The sequence below is a fragment of the Tachyglossus aculeatus genome, chromosome 5 (assembly GCF_015852505.1).
Source record: "Tachyglossus aculeatus isolate mTacAcu1 chromosome 5, mTacAcu1.pri, whole genome shotgun sequence".
NCBI classification, from domain to species: Eukaryota; Metazoa; Chordata; class Mammalia; order Monotremata; family Tachyglossidae; genus Tachyglossus; species Tachyglossus aculeatus.
In genome coordinates this window covers 104,153,588-104,174,449 of record NC_052070.1, presented here as the reverse complement: position 1 = coordinate 104,174,449, position 20,862 = coordinate 104,153,588, and the positions used below count along the sequence as shown (strand labels likewise).

Below are 20,862 nucleotides of genomic sequence, written 5' to 3'. Positions count from 1 at the left end.
TAAAAGAATTTACCTTTGGCCTTTTGAACTGAATCTAAATATAATTAATCTTTGAATTATTTCCTCATTATTGTAACTCAGGTGGGTTTTTGTCCCTTCACTAAGGAATGAGGGATCAGCAGTTTGTAATGAAGAGGGAAAGCAAAGTGCAACGAACTCTGTTTTACAAGCTTTTCAAGAAGGAGGTTGAGAGAAATTTCAGTAGTTCTTGTATGTGCCCAAGAGTTTACCTTCTCCCATTTTGGTCTCAGGACAAAAATCTGAAAAGAGGCAGGAGAAAAGAGATTGCAGCAAATCCTCAATCAATAACTCCATCAACAGTATTTACTGAGCTTCTATTCTGTGTTGAGCATTGTCAAGTACGACCTAGAGGAAAGAGCATGGGCCTGGGAGTCAGAGCACGAGGATTCTAATCCCAACTCTGGCACTTGCCTGTGGAGGGTGCTAGGGCGAGTCACTTTACTTCTCTCTGCCTCCGATTCCTCATTTGTAAAAGGGGGATTCGGGGACTGTTGGGGATTCAGTGACTGTTCTCCCTCTTGCTTAGACTGTGAAGCTGATGTAGCACATGGACTGTAGCCAGCCTTTGTCTTTTCCCTAGTGCTTAATACCGTTTTCTGCCCATAGTAATCACTTAACAAATGCCATAATAATAATAATAATAATTATTCTTAAAATAGAGTTAATAGATTTGATCCCTGATCTTGAAGAGCAAATACCTGCAGGTAGAGACAGAGAACTCTCGGGTCTGCTCACAGACAGCAAAGGGGGGAATTCAGTTTCTGCTTTCAAGCTCTGTGCTGTTGAATTAAGTCCTTAGCTGTGAAAAATTTTAGTAATAATAATTGTGGTATTTGTTAAGTGCTTACTATGTGACAGGCACTGTAATAAGCGCTGGGGTGATTGGGCTCATTCATTCATTCAATCGTATTTATTGAGCGCTTACTGTGTGCAGAGCACTGTACTAAACGCTTGGGAAGTACAAGTCGGCAACATATACGGTCCCTACCCAACAACGGGCTCACAGTCTAGAGGGGGAGACAGACAACAAAACAAAACGTAGACAGGTGTCAAAATCGTCAGAACAAATAGAATTAAAGCTATCGACCCACATCAGCTCACAGTATTGATCCCCATTTTACAGATGAGGTAAATGAAGCACAGAAAGTGTAGCGACTTTCTCAAGGTTGCACAGCAGACAAGCGGAAGAGTCAGGATAAGAACTCAGGTCCTTCTGACTCCCAGGCCTGGGCTCTCTTCACCAGGCCACACTGCTTCTCCAAGCAGTTTTCTGCTATATTTTCCTTCAGGTTGTCATTGGTCTGTGCAAAGTGGACTAGACTGCCCGGCACATCTCCATACATGTGTCCTCCTAGAGCAGCCACCAGACTAGAGCAATGCTTGCTCAACTCTTGATCAACACATTTCCACCAAGAGGCCTTCCTTGACTAAGCCCTCATTTCCTTTTCTCCCACTTCCTTCTATAACTTCCTGATTTGCTCCTTTTATTCACCCCTCACCTCAGCCCCACAGCACTTAGGTACATATCCCTAATTTATTTATCCAGCTCAATGCCTGTCTTCCTTTCTAGTCTGTAAACTCACTGTGGGCAGGGAATATAACTATTATATTGCTATATTGTATTCTCCCAAATGTTTAATTCAGTGCTCTGCACATGGTCGTGCTCAGTATGATTGATTGATTGATTGAACCTGGATAACTGTCTCAAGGACCTTTCAAAGGAAAGGAAAGCTTACAAGAAACCTTGACGCATAACAAGACTAATACTATAGTGTGGCACAGTGGTAAAGGCAGAGGCCTGGAAGTCACAGGACCTGTATTCTAATCGCAGCTCTGCCACATGCTTCCTGAGTGATTTTGGATGCCTCTCTGTGCCTCACTTTCTCATCAGTAAAATGAGGAACAAATACCTGTTCTCCTTCCTATATAGACTGCTCAGTTCCACTCCATGTGAGCTTGTTGTGGGCAGGGAACTGTCTACCAAATCTGTTGTACTCTCCCAAGTGCTTAGTATAGTGCTCAGCACACATTAAGTACTCACTAAATACCATCGAGGTTGATAGGAAACAGATCACCCAGCCCCCCTAATCCAGCCAAGACCCAGTTTTAGCCAATATTTCCAGCCAATATTTCCACATATTGGGCAGAGACCTGCAGACATGCCTGAGAAGCAGTATAGCCTAGGGGAAACAGCACACAGCAAGAAACAAGTAGATCTGAATTCTAATCCCAACTCCTGCTACCTGTCTGTTGTGTGACCCTGGGCAAATATTTCCTTGTGCCTAAATTTCCTCATCTGTGAAATGAGGTTCAGTACCTGTTTTCAATCCCTCTTAGACTATGGGTCCCAGGTGGGACAGGTTCTGTGTCTGAACTGATTATCTTGTATCTACCACAGAGCCTAGTACGATGCTTGGCATGGAGTAAGTACAGAACAAATGACCCAGTCATTATTAGGGTTACTGAATTCGAAAGTAACTTTAAATATGCTTTACTAGTAGTGTTCAATTTTCATAATTTTTCCTCTCCTCCTCCCCATCACCCCCACGCTACCTCCTTCCCCTCCCCACAGCATTTGTATATATTTGTACAGATTAATTACTCTATTTATTTTACTTGTAAATATTTACTATTCTATTTCTTTTGTTAATAATGTGCGTATAGCTTTAATTCTATTTGTTCTGATGATTTTGACACCTGTCTACATGCTTTGTTTTTGTTGTTTGTCTCCCCCTTATAGACTGTGAGCCCATTGTTGGGTTGTCTCTATATGTTGCAGACTTGTACTTTCCAAGTGGTTAACAGAGTGCTCTGCACACAGTAAGCGCTCAATAAATGCGATTGAATGGATGAATAAATCAGGCTAGAAAATATTTCCCAACATTCCCTGCCTCTCCCATCTCCTTCTAGACTGCACACTCTTTGTGGACAAGGAACGTGTCTACCCACTTTATTGTACTGTACTCTCCCTAGCACTTAGTACAGTGCTCTGGGCACAATAAGCACTCAATGAATTTGATTGATTGATTGACTGATCTCCCAATACATCTCTATTTCCTTTTCCTCTCTGGGTTGAAAGAACATGAGTACATACTTGTTCTCAGGCCACAGTTCACCCTATCCTTGCAAGGAAACAGCATGGCTTAGTGGATAGAGCAGGAGCCTGGGATTCAGAAGGATCAGTGCTCTAAGCCTGGCTCTGCAATTTATCTCCTGTGTGACCTTGGGCAAATCACTTGACTTCTTTGTACCTCAGCTACCTCATATGTAAAATGGGGGCTAAGACTATGAGTCCCAAGTGGGAAGGGACCATGCCCAACCCAATTTGCTTGTAACCACTCCAGCACTTAGAACAATGCCTGGCACGTAGTAATCACTTAACAAATGCCACAATTATTATTATTATTTGAATCCAGAGGGAGGCTTACAACAGGTTGCCTTTTATTGTCTGTGGCTGGGTTAAGTGGGACAAAAGGTTTTGGTGGGGCAGACTGCTTCTCTTGGGTTATATTTAAAGGACCTTGATTCCCTGACTATAAGTTCATATTCTCTGGACTGAGCATTGACAATTAAGCCCTACCACCCATTTGCCTAATAGCTACTGGCGACTGTCAGATATGCTGTCAAAATCTCAAAGGATTGGGTCCCTATGTTCCTCAGAGCCAATATAATCATTCCTACATCTTCAGAACAAGAATCTGGGAGCCACGGAGCTTTCTTTCTATTTTCATCTCCAGAGAACCAATTGTTTAGGATAGAAAAATAATCTCTGTCTAGAGCCAGGAGCTAGGATAACAATGATACTAGGTGTTAAATATTTACTCCGTGCCAAGGACTGTATTAAGCCCTGGAGTAGATACCAGATAATCAGATCAGATACAATCCCTGTCCCTCATCCGGCTCACAGTCTAAATTGAAGGGAGAGCTGTAGTTAATCCCCATTTTACAGAGGAGGCAAATGAGGCCCAGAGAAATGAAGTGACTTGCCTAAGGTCACATAGCAGATTAGTGGCTGATCTGGGATTAGAGCCCAGGGTCTCTGACTCCCAGGCTCACAGTGATAGAAGCGTCAGTGGGTTTTGGCAATGCTGTGGAGGTGAGACTGGCAGGTTTTGGTGATGGATTGGATTTGTGGGGTGAATGAGAGAGCAAAGTCAAGGATAACACCAAGGTTGCCAGCTTGTGAGATGGGAGGATGGCATTGCCGTCTACAGTGATGGGAAAGTCAGGGAGAGGACAGGGTTTGAGAGGGAAGATAAGGATCTCAGTCCTGGACATGCTCAGTTTTAGATGGTGGGCAGACATCCAGATGGAGATGTCCTGAAGGTAGGAGGGAATATGAGCCTGGAGAGAGGGAGAGGGAACAGGGGTGGAGAACTCAACAATCTAACAGACACATTCCCTGTAAACACTGAACTTGCAGTCTAGAGGGGGAGACAGACATTAATATAAATAAATAAATTATGGACGTGTGCATAAGTTCTGTGGGCCTGGGTCGGAGATGAATGAGGGGAGCAAGTCAAGAGGGAAATGAGAGTTTCATCAGGGAAGGCCTCTTGGAGGAGATGTACCATGAATAAGGCTTTGACGGGGGGGAGAGTAAATGTCTGTTGGATAGGAAGAGGGAGGGCATTCCTGGCCAGAGTTAGGATATGATGATGATAATGATGGTATTTGTTAAGTGCTTCCTATGTGCCAAGTACCGTCCTAAGTGCTGGGGTAGATACAAGGTAATCAGATTGTCCCACGTGGGGCTCACAATCTTAATCCCCATTTTGCAGATGAGGTACCTGAGACACAGAGAAGTTAAGTGGCTTGCCATGGCAAGGACATGGGTGAGGGGTTGGTGGTGAGATAGATGAGATCTAGGGGGAAAGAGAAGGTTGACATTAGAGAAGTGAAGTGTGTGGGCTGGGTTGTAGTAATAATAATAATAATAATGTTGGTATTTGTTAAGCGGTTACTATGTGTAAAGCACTGTTCTACACACTGTATCAGATAAAAGGTGATCAGGATGTCCCACATTGGACTCTCAGTCTTAATCCCCATTTTACAAATGAGGTACTAAGGCACAGAGAAGTTAAGTGCATTGCCTAAAATAACATGGCTGAGAAGTGGAGGGGCTGGAATTAGAACCCATGACTTCTGACTCCTAAGCCCATGCTCTTTCCACTAAACCATGAATAAGCTTGTCTTTTCCTCTCCATCCAAACCACGTTAATCCAAGCATTGTCCTAACCCATCTTGATCACTATAATCACCTCCTTTCTAACCTCCCTGCCTCCCATTTCTCTCCACACTAATCCATACTTCAGGAAAATCCTCTTGCAGATATGCCTTCAACGAGGTTTTGATGGTGGAGAGAGTGATCATCTGTTGGATATGAAGAGGAAGGGCAACCGGGACAGAGGCAGAATATAGGCAAGAGGTGGGCAACGAGATAGACAAGATCAAGGTACAGTGAGTAGGTTGGCACGAGAGAAGTGAAGTGTCTGGGCTGGGTTATAGTAGGGAGTAGTGAGGAAAGGTAGGAGGGGCAAGGTGATTAAGTGCTTTAAAGCTGATGGTAAGGAGTTTCCTCCCCATCCCATCCCCTAACTGTTCTCTATCTACACTCACTCCCTTGGTGAACTCATTCGCTCCCACGGCTTCAACTATCATCTCTATGCTGATGACACCCAAATCTACATCTCTGCCCCGATCTCTCTCCCTCCCTTCAGGCTCGTGTCTTCTCCTGCCTTCAAGACATCTCCATCTGGATGTCTGTCCGCCACCTAAAACTCAATATGTCCAAGACTGAACTCCTTATCTTCCCTCCCAAACCCTGCCCTCTCCCTGACATTCCCGTCTCTGTTGACGGCACTACCATCCTTCCCATCTCACAAGACCACAACCTTGGTGTCATCCTCGACTCCACTCTCTCGTTCAACCCTCACATCCAATCCATCACCAAAACCTGCCGGTCTCACGTCTGCAACATCGCCAAGATCCGCCCTGTCCTCTCCACCCAAGCCACTACCCTGCTCGTTCAGTCTCTCATCCTATCCCAACTGGATTACTGCATCAGCCTCCTCTCTGATCTCCCATCCTCCTGTCTCTCCCCACTTAAATCTATACTTCACGCTGTTTCCCGGATCACATTTGTGCAGAAAGGCTTTGCGCATGTTACTTCCCTCCTCAAAAATTTCCAGTGGCTACCAAACAACCTATGCACCAGGCAAAAACTCCTCACTCTCGGCTTCAAGGCTCTCCATCACCTCGCCCCCTCCTACCTCACCTCCTTTCTTTCCTTCTACAGCGCAGTCCACAACCTCCACTTCTCTGCCACTAACCTCCTCACTGTGCCTCATTCTCACCTGTCCCACCATCGACCCTCTAGCCCACGTCCTCCCCCTGGCCTGGAATTCCCTCCCTCCGCACAACTGCCAAGTTAGCTTCTTCCTCCCTTCAAAGCCCTACCTAGAGCTCACCTCCTCCAGGAGGCCTTCCCAGACTGAGGCTCCTCCTTTCTCTCCCCGTCCTCCCTCTTCCCCATCCCTCGTCTTACCTCCTTCCCCTCCCCATAGAACCTGTATATATGTTTGTACATATTCATTACTCTATTTATTTTACTTGTACATATTTACTATTCTATTTATTTTGTTAATATGTTCCTTTTGTTGTCTTCTAGACTGTGAGCCCGCTGTTGGGTAGGGACCGTCTCTATATGTTGCCAGCTTGTACTTCCCAAGCGCTTAGTACAGTGCTCTGCACACAGTATTTGCTCAATAAATACGATTGAATGAATGAAAGAATGAATGAATGAATTCAAAGTTTTATGGGGCTTATTGGTGCCCTAAATAAGTAATTTTCCAATTGGCTGCCTTGATATAAGCACATGAAGGAGAAACAGACATTCATATGGACTTTACAGTCTCCAGACATGATCATCATTAGAGAAAAATGCTGGCCAATAAGTGTTAGAATAAAATTCCTTTTAATGAGAGGAAAAAAGTAATTGAAGTCATGATCAGCCAGAATGGAAGAGATATATTTGTTAAATGTTTAATATTAAAGTGGATAATTTCCTATGATGTTTGTAGTATTGTCCCCCAACCTCAGTAGCTCATTTCATAAACTAGCAAGTAGCAGGCAAGATATTCCCTCTCAGAGACATACTCCTGTATTGACATCCAGGTCAGTTACTCCACTCTCTTATCCATATTTCATTCTGAGCCCAGAATTTATTTTTATTGTATTTGTTAAATGCTTATTATGTGCCAGGCACTATAGTAAGTGCTGGGGTAGGTACATGTTAATCAGGTTGGACACAGTTCATGTCCCAAAGTGGGCTCACAGTCTTTATCCCCGTTTTACAGATGAAGTAATTGAGGCACAAAGAAGTGAAGTGACTTTCCCAAGGTCACAAAGCAAGCTAAGGACAGTGCAGGGATTATAACTTAGGTCCTTCTGACACCCAAACCCGTGCTCTATCCTTTGGTCACACTGGTTCTCTAAAATGTTGATCTTTCTAATATGTTGTTCTGCCACATCTCTCTACTCCTTGAAAACCTCCAATGGTTTTCCAGACCTCTCCACATTAAGTAGGAACTCCTAATCACTGGCTTTAAAACACTCAATAAACTCTGTCCTTCCTACTTATCCACTCTCTTTTCTCACTGCACCCTACTAGCACTCTTTGCTCCGCCCAGACCGTGCTTCATTCTTGTCTCTTCAGCTAGGGATTGCTTTCTCATGTATTTTTTCTCTCTGCCTGGAACTCCCTCCCTCTGCAAATCCTACAGAACCCCTTCCCCAACTTCCTCAAACTCCCAAATTTCAAAGTGTTACTGAAATCATATTTCTGACAAAGCGATCTACTCTGATTAATTATTTCCTCTCCTCAGGCTATGTTTCCTTCAATTGCCATCTCAGCACTTCGGTGCCACCGGATTACCTACAAACTCAAGCTTCCATAACACTTATGTCCACATCTTATATAATAAATTCTTCAAGTATTAATTCATGTAGGCGTCCTCTTTTGCTCTTTCCTTGTCTCTCTACACTATTTCAGTATCTATTTCCCCTGCTAAAATGCAAGCTCCTTAAGGGCAAGGACCATGTCTGTTAATTCGATTGTACTCTCCCAAGTGCTTAGTGCAGTGCTTTGCACACAGTAGGTGCTCAGTAAACTGATCAATTTATAGTATCCTGATTTCTCTAAGATAAAAACAAAGTGTGACTTCTTTAGCTTGGGAGGAGTGATTAAAGACCCATCCAAATATTCACTTTCTGTGCCTTTGTAGATGTGGATTTATTCCTCTTTTCCTTGTTCACCCAACTCCAGCAATGGCTTGCTCCAGTTACAGTCTCCTTGAGGTAAAACAGACACAAGCCTAACACGGTTAACATGGAACTGGTGGCTACTCCATTCCAGCCACAACCATGTTTCTCAGCTTAATTTTCTTACCCCTGCCAAAGACACAAAATCCTAAAAACTAGAAAAGCACCAGGTCTGAGATTCCATAAGATCCCAGGTGGCTTCTGGATAAACCCAAACTAAATCTGAGATCTATTTTCTTGGAGGAAAGTCTGGATTTAAAGCAGCAATGAATTTTAGTCCAATTTCCTTTGATTGCCAATCTTTCTCTGCAATATTAGCTCAAGATCCTCCTCTCAGAACATCTTGATCCTTTATGAAGGAGGACCTTTAAGTGCACTAAAAACTTGGTGACTTCTCCAGGTCAGTCAGAAAGAATATAGTTTGCCCAGACTGTGGCAAACGTCTCTACATGACTCGATTTGTCCATCCTTGCTCTAGGTCTGCCCTGAAGCAGAGTCATTAGGTTCACTATTTCTCCTCTCACATTTAAACTGGATTCTACAGATATTCAGAAACCTCATAACATTCTGTTCAATCAGCCTCATGGCAGTATGACCAGTCTCCCTTTACGGAAGGTTTGCCCAAGATGATGCCAAACTGAATTTTGCTTTAGAAAAATAAGTAGAAATGTAGGAAAGGAAAAATACATTTTCACTGGATTTTGAGCGCAAAAGAGAAATCATTTCTGTTCCCCTTATGATCATTGTCAAATTGCCAGTCACCAGAACCTTGCAACCAAATATCCACTGGTGATTCAGAGAAGATAGCTGAGAAAAATTTTCAGATAGTTTTGGAGGGAAATTTTGCAGCTCATTTGTCTGTGTATTTCAAGCAAAAGAGATGGCTCACTTGCTTGTATGACTTGCATCTCTGATTTCACACATTTGTCAAGTGGAGACGGCATCAGTGGGCACTTTAGGTTGATAACGTTGTTAATAGACAAAATCAATCAATGGTATTTATTGAACACTTCCTCTGAGCAGAGCATTCTACTAAGTGCTCTGTAGAGTAAAATATAACATAGTTGGTAGACACATTCACCGCCCACAACACTCTTACAGTCTAGAGGACAAAAGAGTTGAATCTGACAAATAGAATGCTCCCTTAGGAAAATAGCCAGTGTTACATCTTGGCAACAGGAAGCAAAATTATCAGTTCAGAAAACAAAACAAAAAAAAAGATGAAGAGAGCACAGTCCTACTAAAATTAATCCATTCCATGTTTATTTAATATTTGGTTTTATTATGTACGGCAAGTCCCCTTGGTTTTACTGAATGTTCTATTTTGTTCTCTAACAGATTTCTCTTTAAATTCAAGCAAAAGTTGGGCTTACACTCCAACCTTGCCTTTCTTCTAGCCCGATTGGCAGGGGTCTTTCTGATGGACAGTTTAGTCCAGATTCACCAGTCCTATTCCTGGATGTTCCCTGTTCCATTCCCAAACCTAACCAACCCTTGGCCCCCAGTGACCACATTTGGTGGAGAAGGAATATTTCACACCCAAAGAGAATCTTTCTTCAAGAGTATTTCATGGATTTAGCCAGAAGTAATGCATTAATTCAGACAGAGTGCATGGATGAAAATATTGTCCACAAATGCCAACTCATCTACATTGAAGGTCTCTGTAGATAACATCCACTTAAGAATGGGAATCAGTCAGAAGTAGAGATGGTGTCCATTAAAGTGGCCTTTCAAAACACACAAGGCTCCAGCACACTTGGAATCTTCCTGAAGACTTCATTTTCCTAATACTAATGCCAATTTTCTCACTGGACCTCAATTTCATCTATCTCACCATCAACCGCTCACCCACATCTCGCCTCAGGACTGGAATTCCCTTCCTCTTCATAACCAACAGGCAATTACTCTCTCCCTCTTTGAAGTCTCATTGAAATTACATCTCTTCCAAAAGACCTTCCCTGACTAAGACCTCCTTTCCTCTTTTACTCCATTTTGCATCGCCTTGACTTGCTCCCTTTATTCCTCCTCCCTCCCAGCCCCGCCGAACTTACATGCACATCTATAATTTTATTTATATTAATGTATGTCTCCACCTCTAGACATCAAACGTATTGTGGGCAAGGAATGTGACTGTTATAATGTTGTAGTGTACTCTTCCAAGGACTAAGTATAGAGCTCTGCAAACAGCAAGCACTCGATAAATACGATTTATGACTGGCTGTTACCACTATGTCTTCGTCAAAAGGGGTAAGAAGCTGTAGAGTTAGTTTTTTTCTTTTGTTTTGTAATGCTTTATTTTTTTAATGGTATTTGTTAGGTGCTTACTGTATGCCAGGCATTAATTCATTCATTCAATTGTATTTATTGAGTGCTTACTATGTCTAAAGCACTATGGTAAACTAAGCACATGGGAGAGTATAGTATAACAACAAGCAGACACATTCCATACCCACAATGAGCTCACAGTCCAGAGGGGGAGACAGACATTAATATAAATGAATGAATAGATATATAAATAAATAAATCACAGTATATAAAGGCACTGTAATAAGTGCTTGGGTAAGGACAAGCTAATCAGGTTGGATACAGTCCATGTCCCACATGGGGCTCACAGACTTAATCCCCATTTTATAATGAGGTAACTGAGACACAGAGAAGTGACTTCATTCATTTATTCAATCATATTTATTGAGCACTTACAGTGTGCAGAGCACTGTACTAAGCAGTTGACTCAAGGACCAAAGCAGACAAGTGGCAGGGCCAGGTTTAGAACCCAACCCCTCCCATATTGCTTCAGATTGCATTCTAGAACTAGGAAATCTTCCAAAGGAATCGTCAACTCATTAGCAAGTTGTACATCACTCCCTTTAACAAGATGGAGGTCAATGAGATAGGGGAGCCCAGGCACATCCATAATCCAATCAAATACCTCTTAGGCAAATAACACCACCCCTCAGCCCCTCCTCTGTTTGTCACGTGCCTGCTGCTGGTCAAAGAGTTAATGTAATTTCAACATATTCCACCACTTTTCTGCTGCTTTCGGCAAGTCACTTCACTTCTCTGAGCCTCAGTGACCTCATCTGTGAAATGGGGATTGAGACTGTGAACCCCACATGGGAAAGGGACAGTATCCAACCCGATTTGCATATATCCACCCAAGCACTTAGTAAAGTGCCTGGCACATAGTAAACACTTAACAAATTTCACAATTATCATTATCATTACTATTTCATATGTAGTCTGCTGAGGATACCATGGAGGTCACACCCTTTAGGGGACTCGGTAGTGAGTGCAGGAACTGACAAATATGCCCTGGCAGCAGGATCAGCAGGAAGGGAGAATTGGGCTCTTGAGATATTAATAATGATAATGGCATTTATGAAGTGCTCATTATGTGCAAAGCACTGTTCTAAGCGCGGGGGAGATTCCAAGGTTATCAGGTTGACCCACGGGGGGCTCACAGTCTTAATCCCCATTTTACAGATGAGGTAACTGTGGCACAGAGAAGTTAGGTGACTTGCCCAAAATCACACAGTTGACAAATAGCGGAGTCGGGATTTGAACCCATGAACTCTGACTCCAAAGCCCGGGTTCTTTTCACTGAGCCACGGGATATGCTACAAATAACTAGAGGGAGCACGTCCAGCAGGATCTAAAATTTGGAAACCCATCTGTAAGCAGATTTTGAAATCGAAGTTTACAAGTAAAGCTTGATTCTTCCCCTCTTGCTTGAAGAAACATCTCAACTCTTCCTTCTATCCCTCTCCATCTGTATAGGAGATTTGCATTTAGTTAAGTCAGAGAACTGATTGGCCACAACCAGCAGTCCTGGCTGCTTGCTGGCCAAAGTAAGGCATCTAGAAACACTGAAAAATCGGTAAGGTGAAAGGCTAAGAAGGTGAATGGCAGAGATGGGAAGGTTCTCTGTTCTATCAAAAGCTCTCAAGGGAAGTGTACCAGTCAATGAACCCTTTTTGTGAACTTCACTGATGGATGAACTGCTGGCAGGTGTTTTGCAGTAGGAATTCACCTTGCTGGGGTTTTCATCCCCAAGAGTCTCTTCAGAGTCTGAACCCCAGTAAGGCTCACATGTAACATGCTAAATTCAATGGGGGATTGCAGCAATCCTCTCTGAATTCAAAGAATAGACATAGCATCAGGGACAGTCCATTCAAATGATGCAATCTTATATGTCATTATTGTTCAAAACATATCCACAGGGTGCGGAGCCCTCTCAACCCCCCCGCCCCACCCATGATGGGAGTTAATGTCAGAGTCTACATAATACCTGGTGCCACTTTCAAGAATGTAGCCAAGAACCTGTTGCAAGATGAGGCTCGTAATGAAAAGAACCAATTAGTCAAGGACACAGGTATTTTCCCAAAGAGCTAGCCAAATTCACGTAAGGCGTAACTGCTGCTTTTGGCATAAAGACATTACCAGAAAGGGAGGTAAGAAGTTCTACAGAGACTCAGAGCCTTAAGTATTACAATAGGTCCCCACACTCCTATAGAGACGACTTAAAATGCCATTCTGTAACCTAAAGAATAATCTGAGCAAGAGCAATTTGAGAGTGGGGCTGGAGGGAGAGCTATTAACTCCAATTTTTTCCTCTTTCGTGGTTATAGATTTGAAAAGGGGATGTTCAGAATGTCCTCCCTGGTCTATTCATTGTCCTGTCTCCTTAATGAGCAAAGAGGTCTGGTGAACAGAATGTGAATTACTACAACTAAATGCATTTCCCTGAGAAGATTTATTAAAATGAATTGCTGACTGCTGACCTTGTAGCTAGACAATCTGAATTTTCTGCTTTAAAGGCCTATTTTGTCTTTCATCTGTAAAGGACCTTACCATGTGAAGAGGTAAGCAGAGAGACAGGATAAAGCCTCACTCCTTCAGACCTTTTCAGCATCAACAAATCTGACTAGTGTAAGTTTTCCAGTCTTCCTGATTTTTATTTTGCATTCACATTCAAAAAAACACATTTTCATCATTACTCTTTAATATTTTTGGTGGTGTCTACAAATAGATTCTATTGTTATAGCGCACAAAAATAGTCAAGTATACATCTTATTTACATTCACTTGATACTGTCGTGAAATGATTCCTTTAAAAACATATTGCAACTGGGAGCAGTGTGGCCTAGTGGAAAGAGTATGGGATTTAGAGTCATAGGAACTGGGTTTTAACCTAACTCTGCCACTTGTATTCTGGATGAACTTGGGCACGTCACTTCATTTCCCTGTACCTCAGTTTCCTCATCTGTAAAATGGCAATTCCCTCCTTGTTCTCCCTTGCCCTTGGACTGTGACATTCAGCATTTACCAGATCTCTCCCACTCTGGTATCCCACCTCTGTTTATCTGCATAACCTAGCCCAAACTCTAAATCCCATGTCAGGATTTTGTAAACAATTGTTTCGATTTGGTCATCAGTAGCTCGGAGGTGTTGATGCATTTCCTATTTTGTGGTAGGTAGTCTTTAAACCGATGCCATTTTCATCAACCAAGGTCATGGGTTCTAATTCCGGCTCTGCCACCTGTCTTCTGTGTGACCTTGGGCAAGTCACTTCACTTCTCTGGGCCTCAGTTAGCTCATCTATAAAATGAGTATTGAGACTGTGAGCCTCACTTTGGACCGGGACAGTGTCAAACCCGATTTGCTTGTATCAACCCCAGCATTAGTGTAGTGCCTAGCACAGAGTAATGCTTAACAAATACCATTATTGTTATTATTGTTGTTATTATTATTATTAGCATTAATCTTGGTGGTACCTCTTTGCTGAACCCCCCAGCTTGATAGCTTCCTAAATCCATTCTCATCTACTCACTGTCCACATCGAGACCTATCTGAGGTTCCTTGTTCCAGCAGGGCTACTGTGCATTTGCCACCAAGGACTTAGGAAGGAGTGTGGCCTAGTGGATAGAGCACAGGCTGAGAATCAGAAAGACCAGGATTCTGATCCGAGCTGTGCCACCTGTCTGCTGTGGGACCATGGGCAAGGCATTAACGTCTCTGTGCCTCAGTTACCTCACCTGTAAAATGGAAATTAATGGGAGCCCCATGTAGGAGAGGGCCTGAGTCCAGCCTGATCAGCTTGTATCTACCCCAGCACTTACAGTACAGTACAGTGCTGGCACATTGTAAGTACTTACAAATACCTTACAAAAAAGGACTACCAATCAGTCATATTTATTGAGCACTTACTGTGTGCAAGGCACTGTACTAACCACTTGGAAGAATGTAGTATAACAATCGGCAGACACATTTCCTGCCCTCAGCCACTATTCAAGTCTTTTCCCAGAGCTTGATTGTTTTTGAAATGTTGGATATCACCTTCCAATATTTTCTTTGTATCCATGCATTAAAACTTATAACAGAGACTTCAGGCTTGGCCTTACCACCAGTAGAAGTTGGAGAGGTAGCAATTACCACTCCTATCAATGGGAAGGGAGTCTGCTATTGTTTTATATTAAGTTTTGAGTGAATTGTGTATTTCATGTTTCTATGTGAAATTCCTGGGTTACCTACAATCTATTTCCTTGGCAGAACTGTCTTTTCTTCTTTCTCTGGAAAATATATATGCACTGATCCCGTAAGAAGGAGGAAGAAACCTAGAGCTGCAGTAAGAGGAGAAATAATCACAGAAGAGCATCAGGTGAATACAAAAGGTTATAGGTTTCTTGTCTGCTAAGCATTTGGTTTATCATCCTCTGCCCAGTAGGATTTTCGAAGGTCCTGAACCATCAACCTAATACACTTTTCTCTTAGGGGGAATGTGAATGTGGTTATCAGTTGACATTTATGGGACTGGAATAAACAGAATTACTGAGCTTCTTGTCTACTGAAAAGGGTATGCAAATCAAACAGGGTGTACTCCAGGGATGACTGCATCAAAAAGACTCCGAAGATATTGACTGTGTTGCCAACTCCACTACTCAGGACCATTTAGGACACCTCTGGGTAAGTACATTCATTCATTCAGTCTTATTTATTGAATGCTTACTGTGTAAGCATCTCCTTTTAGGCTGTGAGCCCACTGTTGGGTAGGGACTGTCTCTATATGTTGCCAATTTGTACTTCCCAAGCGCTTAGTACAGTGCTCTGCACATAGTAAGCGCTCAATAAATGCGATTGATGATGATGATGATGATGTGTACCGAGCACTGTACTAAGCACTTGGGAGAGTACAATATAAGAAAAATAGACACTCCCTGCCCACAGTGAATGTACAGTCTACATGGGGAGACAGATATTAATATAAATAAATAAATTACAGAAATATACGTAAGTGTTGTGTTGCTGGGCCGGGGGTTGGGGGAATAAATAAAGGGATCAGGTCAGGACGATGCAGAAGGTAGGGAGAAGAGAAAAGGGGGGCTTAGTCAGGGAAGGCCCCTTAGAGGAGATGCACCTTCAATAAGCCTTTGAAGTGGAGGAGAGTAATTGTCCGTTGGATTTGAGGAGTTGTTAAGGTAACCTGACGTGCTTCGATTTCCCAATATATGAACTGAATACAGTAAATACTTTCCCAACTTGTTCTAGTGTTCAGAGAAAATTGACAAGATGCTAGACAAGTGGTACTTTGAGTTCTGTTACTTGATAGTTTCAAAGCAAAACTAACATCATTCTCTGTACAGAATCCGCAGCTCTCACCTGTACCTTCACTGCCTACCCTGAGTTGATGGGTAATGAAAACATGACAGAATTCGTTCTATTGGGACTTACACCGAATCCAAGGTTGCAGAAAGTAATCTTTGTTGACTTTTTAATCAGCTACATCAACACCATGGTGGGAAATCTGATCATTGCGGTAACCATATAACTGCCAGTCAGACTTTGGACTCCCCCATATATTTCTTTCTGGTCTATTTGTCATTTATTGATGCCTGCTATTCTTCTGTCAACACACCTAAACTGATCGTCTACTCTCTTTGTGAGAAGAAAATCACCTATTTCAAAGGCTGTATGACTCAGGTCTTTGGAGAGCATTTTCTTGGCGGGGTTGAGATAATTCTCCTCACGGTGGTGGCCTATGACCGTTGTGTGGCAATTTGTAAGCCGCTGCATTACACAACCATCATGAACCGGCGCGTGTGTGGTGTGCTGATAGGGGTTGTCTGGACAGGAGGCCTGGTGCACGCGACCATCCAGATTCTCTTCATGATCGATTTACCCTTCTGTGGCCCCAACGTCATTGATCACTTCATGTGTGATTTGAACCCTTTGCTGAACCTTGCCTGCATGGACACCCACACCCTTGGCCTCTATGTAGCCACCAACAGTGGGTTGCTCTGTCTATTAAACTTCATCATGTTGATGATTTCCTACGTTGTGATCCTGCGCTCCCTGAAAACACACAGTAAAGAGGGTAAGCGCAAAGTGCTCTCCACCTGCGCCTCCCACATCATCGTCGTCATCCTGTTCTTCATTCCATGTATAGTTATGTATGTGCGGCCCGCCTCCACCTTCCCCTTAGATAAAGCTATTGCAGTATTTTACACGATTATAGCCCCTATGCTAAACCCCCTCATCTACACCCCGAGAAATGCCCAGATGAAAAATGCCATCAGGAAGCTATGGAGCAGAAAACTGACTTCTGAAGATAAATAGGTATCACCCTGTGAAAATTTGTACAATATTTGTACAAATATTTGTACAAGGGAATAATATTAATTATTATTAATAATATTTGTAATATTTGTACAAGGGAAATGGCAAGCATGGATTTCAGGTACCTTTTTTAGGAAAAATGTAGAGGGAATTCAAATCTCAGTGAAGCACGTGTCTCATATGTCTGTTGTATTTTCCAAAACCTCATTACAGTGTATTGCATTCAGTAGGTGCTGAAGAAATACCACTAAACGATCTACTAAAGAGTTTCTTATCTGTAGAGGTATTCATCCTCACTTCAGCTTATTTAGCAACCTTTACATGTTCAGAGCTGGTTTTGTTCCTGTTACAGCTGTTTTCATTTTTTTTTAATTCTTCTCTCATCTCAAATGAGGAGAAATGAGAGGAGCCAGCTCAGTAGCATACTGTCAGACCTATTCTAGTTTAAGGAATAAAATCAATGTTTCTTTAGCCACAGAGTGTTGCCTTTTGCCTATTCTTTTTCCTATAGCTCCATCGAATATCACATTGTATCAGACATAACATAATCATTAGCAGTAGAATGGGATGTTTCCTAATTTGACTCCTTCAAAGCAGGTCAAAGAAAATGGGAATTCGTTGTGAATTTCAAAACAAACAAATGCTAACTCTTTTTCCAATCAACAATCAGAGAGGGACATTAGGAAGAATGATCCGTGATAGCATTCCACATGCATATCATGATGCTTAGCTATGAAGGCACTCAAAGTGTGCTTTCATTCATTGATTCTGCACTAGATTAAGCAAATCAGAAAACAATAACAACTTGGAGGAGCCCAAGATCAAATCAGAGGCATTGGGACTGCTTGGCAAACTATCCCAGCCCAAAGAAAGTGGCTTAAATAGGTCACCGTCCAATTTGAGGCATCAAACTTTGCATAAGTCTGCATCAGCTCCTGAAAATGAGAGCTGTTAGGGACCATTCTGGGTCCATTGTGAGAAGTAGCATCACTCTGGAAAGAAGGTAGGTCTGCAGGTCTAAACTCCTCACCGTACCGCGTTCTCGCCAGTCCCGCCATCGACCCCCGGCCCACGTCATCCCCCGGGCCTGGAATGCCCTCCCTCTGCCCATCCGCCAAGCTAGCTCTCTTCCTCCCTTCAAGGCCCTGCTGAGAGCTCACCTCCTCCAGGAGGCCTTCCCAGACTGAGCCCCTTCCTTCCTCTCCCCCTCACCCCCCTCTCCATCCCCCCATCTTACCTTCTTACCTTCCCCACAGCACCTGTACATATGTTTGTACATATTTATTACCCTATTTATTTATTTTACTTGTACATATCTATTCTATTTATTTTATTTTGTTAGTATGTTTGGTTTTGTTCCTGTGTCTCCCCCTTTTAGACTGTGAGCCCACTGTTGGGTAGGGACTGTCTCTATATGTTGCCAATTCGTACTTCCCAAGCGCTTAGTACAGTGCTCTGCACATAGTAAGCACTCAATAAATACGATTGATGATGATGGGAGTCAGAGGACCCAGTTTCTAATCCCGGCTACTCCACCTATTGGCTGTGTGACCTTTGGCAAGTCACTTCACTTCTCTGTACCTCAGTTCTCTCATCTGTCAAATGGAGATTAAGGCTTTGAACCCCATGAGGGATAGGGACTGTGTCCAACCTGATTATGTTGTTTCAACCTCAGCGCTTACCACAGTGCCTGGCACATAGTGAGCACTTACCAAGTACCATTTACAATGAAGAGAGAAAAGGAAAAGACAGAGGTGCTTGTGGTGGCAAGGGAAGAGCAGGGAAAGGGACGAATTTGTCAGTTGGTTTTTACCTTTTGCTCAGGGACACAAACTATTAACTGACAGAGAATGTATTGGTTGCAAGTGCCATCACAGAAGAAGGCCCAAGGAGTTATGAAGCATTTGATTCATCAAGCCTAGTAGCATTCATTCATTCATTCAATCGTATTTATTGAGCACTTACTGTGTGCAGAGCACTCTAGTAAATGCTTGGGAAGTAAAAGTCTGCAACATACAGAGGCGGTCCCTACCCAACAATGGGCTCACAGTCTAGAAGGGGGAGACAGACAAAAAAACAAAACATATAGGCAGGTGTCAAAATCATCAGAATAAATAGATTTATAGCTATATGCACATCTTTAACGAAAAAAATCGAATAGAAAATATGTACAATTAAAATAAATAGAGTAACAAATCTGTACAAATATATACAAGTGCCGTGGGAAGGGGAAGGAGGTAGGGTGGGGGGATGGGGTGGAGAGGAAAAAGGGATCTCAGTCTGGGAAGGTCTCCTGGAAGAGCTGAGCTCTCAGTAGGGCTTTGAAGGGAGGAAGAGAGCTAGTTTGGCAGATGTGTGGAGGGAGGGCATTCCAGGCCAGGGAAAGGATGTGGGCTGGGGGTCAATGGCGGGAATGAGAATGAGGCACAGTAAGGAGGCTAGTGTCAGAGGAGCAGAAGGTGTGGGCTGGGCTGTAGAAGGAGAAATGGGAGGTGAGGTGTGGGGGGGTGAGGTGATGGTGAGCCTTGAATCCAAGAGTGAGGAGTTTTTGCTTGGTTTGTAGGTTGACAGGCAACCACTGGAGATTTTTGAGGAGGGGAGTGACATGCCCAGAGCATTTCTGTAGAAAGATAATCCGGGCAGCAGAGTGAAGTATAGACCGAAGCAGGGAGAGACTGGAGGATGGGAGATCAGAGAGGAGGCTGAAGCAGTAATCTAGTCGGGAAAGGATGATAGACTGAACCAGCAAGGTAGTGGTTTGGATGGAGAGGAAAGGGCAGATCTTGGCGATGTTGTGGAGGTGAGACCGGCAGGTTTTGGTGACTGATTGGATGTGCGGGGTGAATGAGGGGACGAGGTCAAGAATGACACCAAGGTTGCAGGCTTGTGAGATGGGAAGGATGGTAATGCCATCTACAGTGAAGCACTTCAGAGGAAGGGCGTGGCTCTATCCAGAGGTGGTGAGCAAGGCATTGAGACTTCCCATCATGCTTCACAGCCTTGCTCAAAAATGGAGAATTCCTCTCCTGGTGCAAAGTCTCAGCCTAGATGACGGAGTAGTCTACATAATTGAGAGTTGGGTGAGAATTACTTACCCTAACCGACCCTGTGAAACTCTGAGGAGGTGACTAGGACTAGTGGCCCAAGCTGGTATCATCAGCCAAACTTTTTGCAAACTTGGAATAGCTGAGAAGCAGCATGGCCTAGTGGATTTAGCACAGGTATGGGCGTCAGAGGATCTGGGTCCTAATCCCTGCTCTACCACTTCTCTGTTGTGTGACCCTGAGCAAGTCATTATTCTGTGCCTTAGTTACCTCATTGATAAAATGAGGATTAAGACTGTGAGCCCCTTGTAGCACATAGATTGTGTCCAACCTGATTAGCTTGCATCTTCCCCAGCGCCAGTGCCTGGCACACAGTAAGCGCTTAGCAAATACCATTTAAAAAAAACAGGTTGGTGCAAGAGGCAGAATCACTGTCTCTAGTTCCAGGGGAAACCATTCCACTGGTAAGACAGTTCTGGGACACTTGCATAATAGAGGTGCAGTGGAACCCTGAATCCTGCTAGGTGATCCTGAGTGTGTGGAAGGGTTGCTTGGCTGCCATCAAAATGGCCCTCCTCTTTGGAGGAGTCGGCTACTGGAGAAGAGACTTCCAAACTGTAAGCTCATTGTGTGCAGTGAATGTGTCTGTTTACTGTTACATTGTATTCTCTCAAGCATTTAATATAGTGCTCTACACACAGTAAGTGCTCAATAAATTCCACTGATTGTGGAAGGTTTCTCCATAGGCAGAGAAGACTCTATCCTCTAATGTGTCTCTGTTGAATTCCTTATAGACATGGCAGGCCTGGGTCATGAGGCTCTCTATCCCTCTATCCAGGTCCTACCCAGTTTAGGAACTGACC

At 43.3% G+C, this 20,862-nt stretch overlaps 1 pseudogene; it reads left to right on the top strand.

Annotated features, from left to right (window-relative positions):
• Window positions 1-16,026: 16,026 nt before the first annotated feature.
• LOC119928709 lies at window positions 16,027-16,955 on the top strand (annotated as a pseudogene).
• Window positions 16,956-20,862: the final 3,907 nt, after the last annotated feature.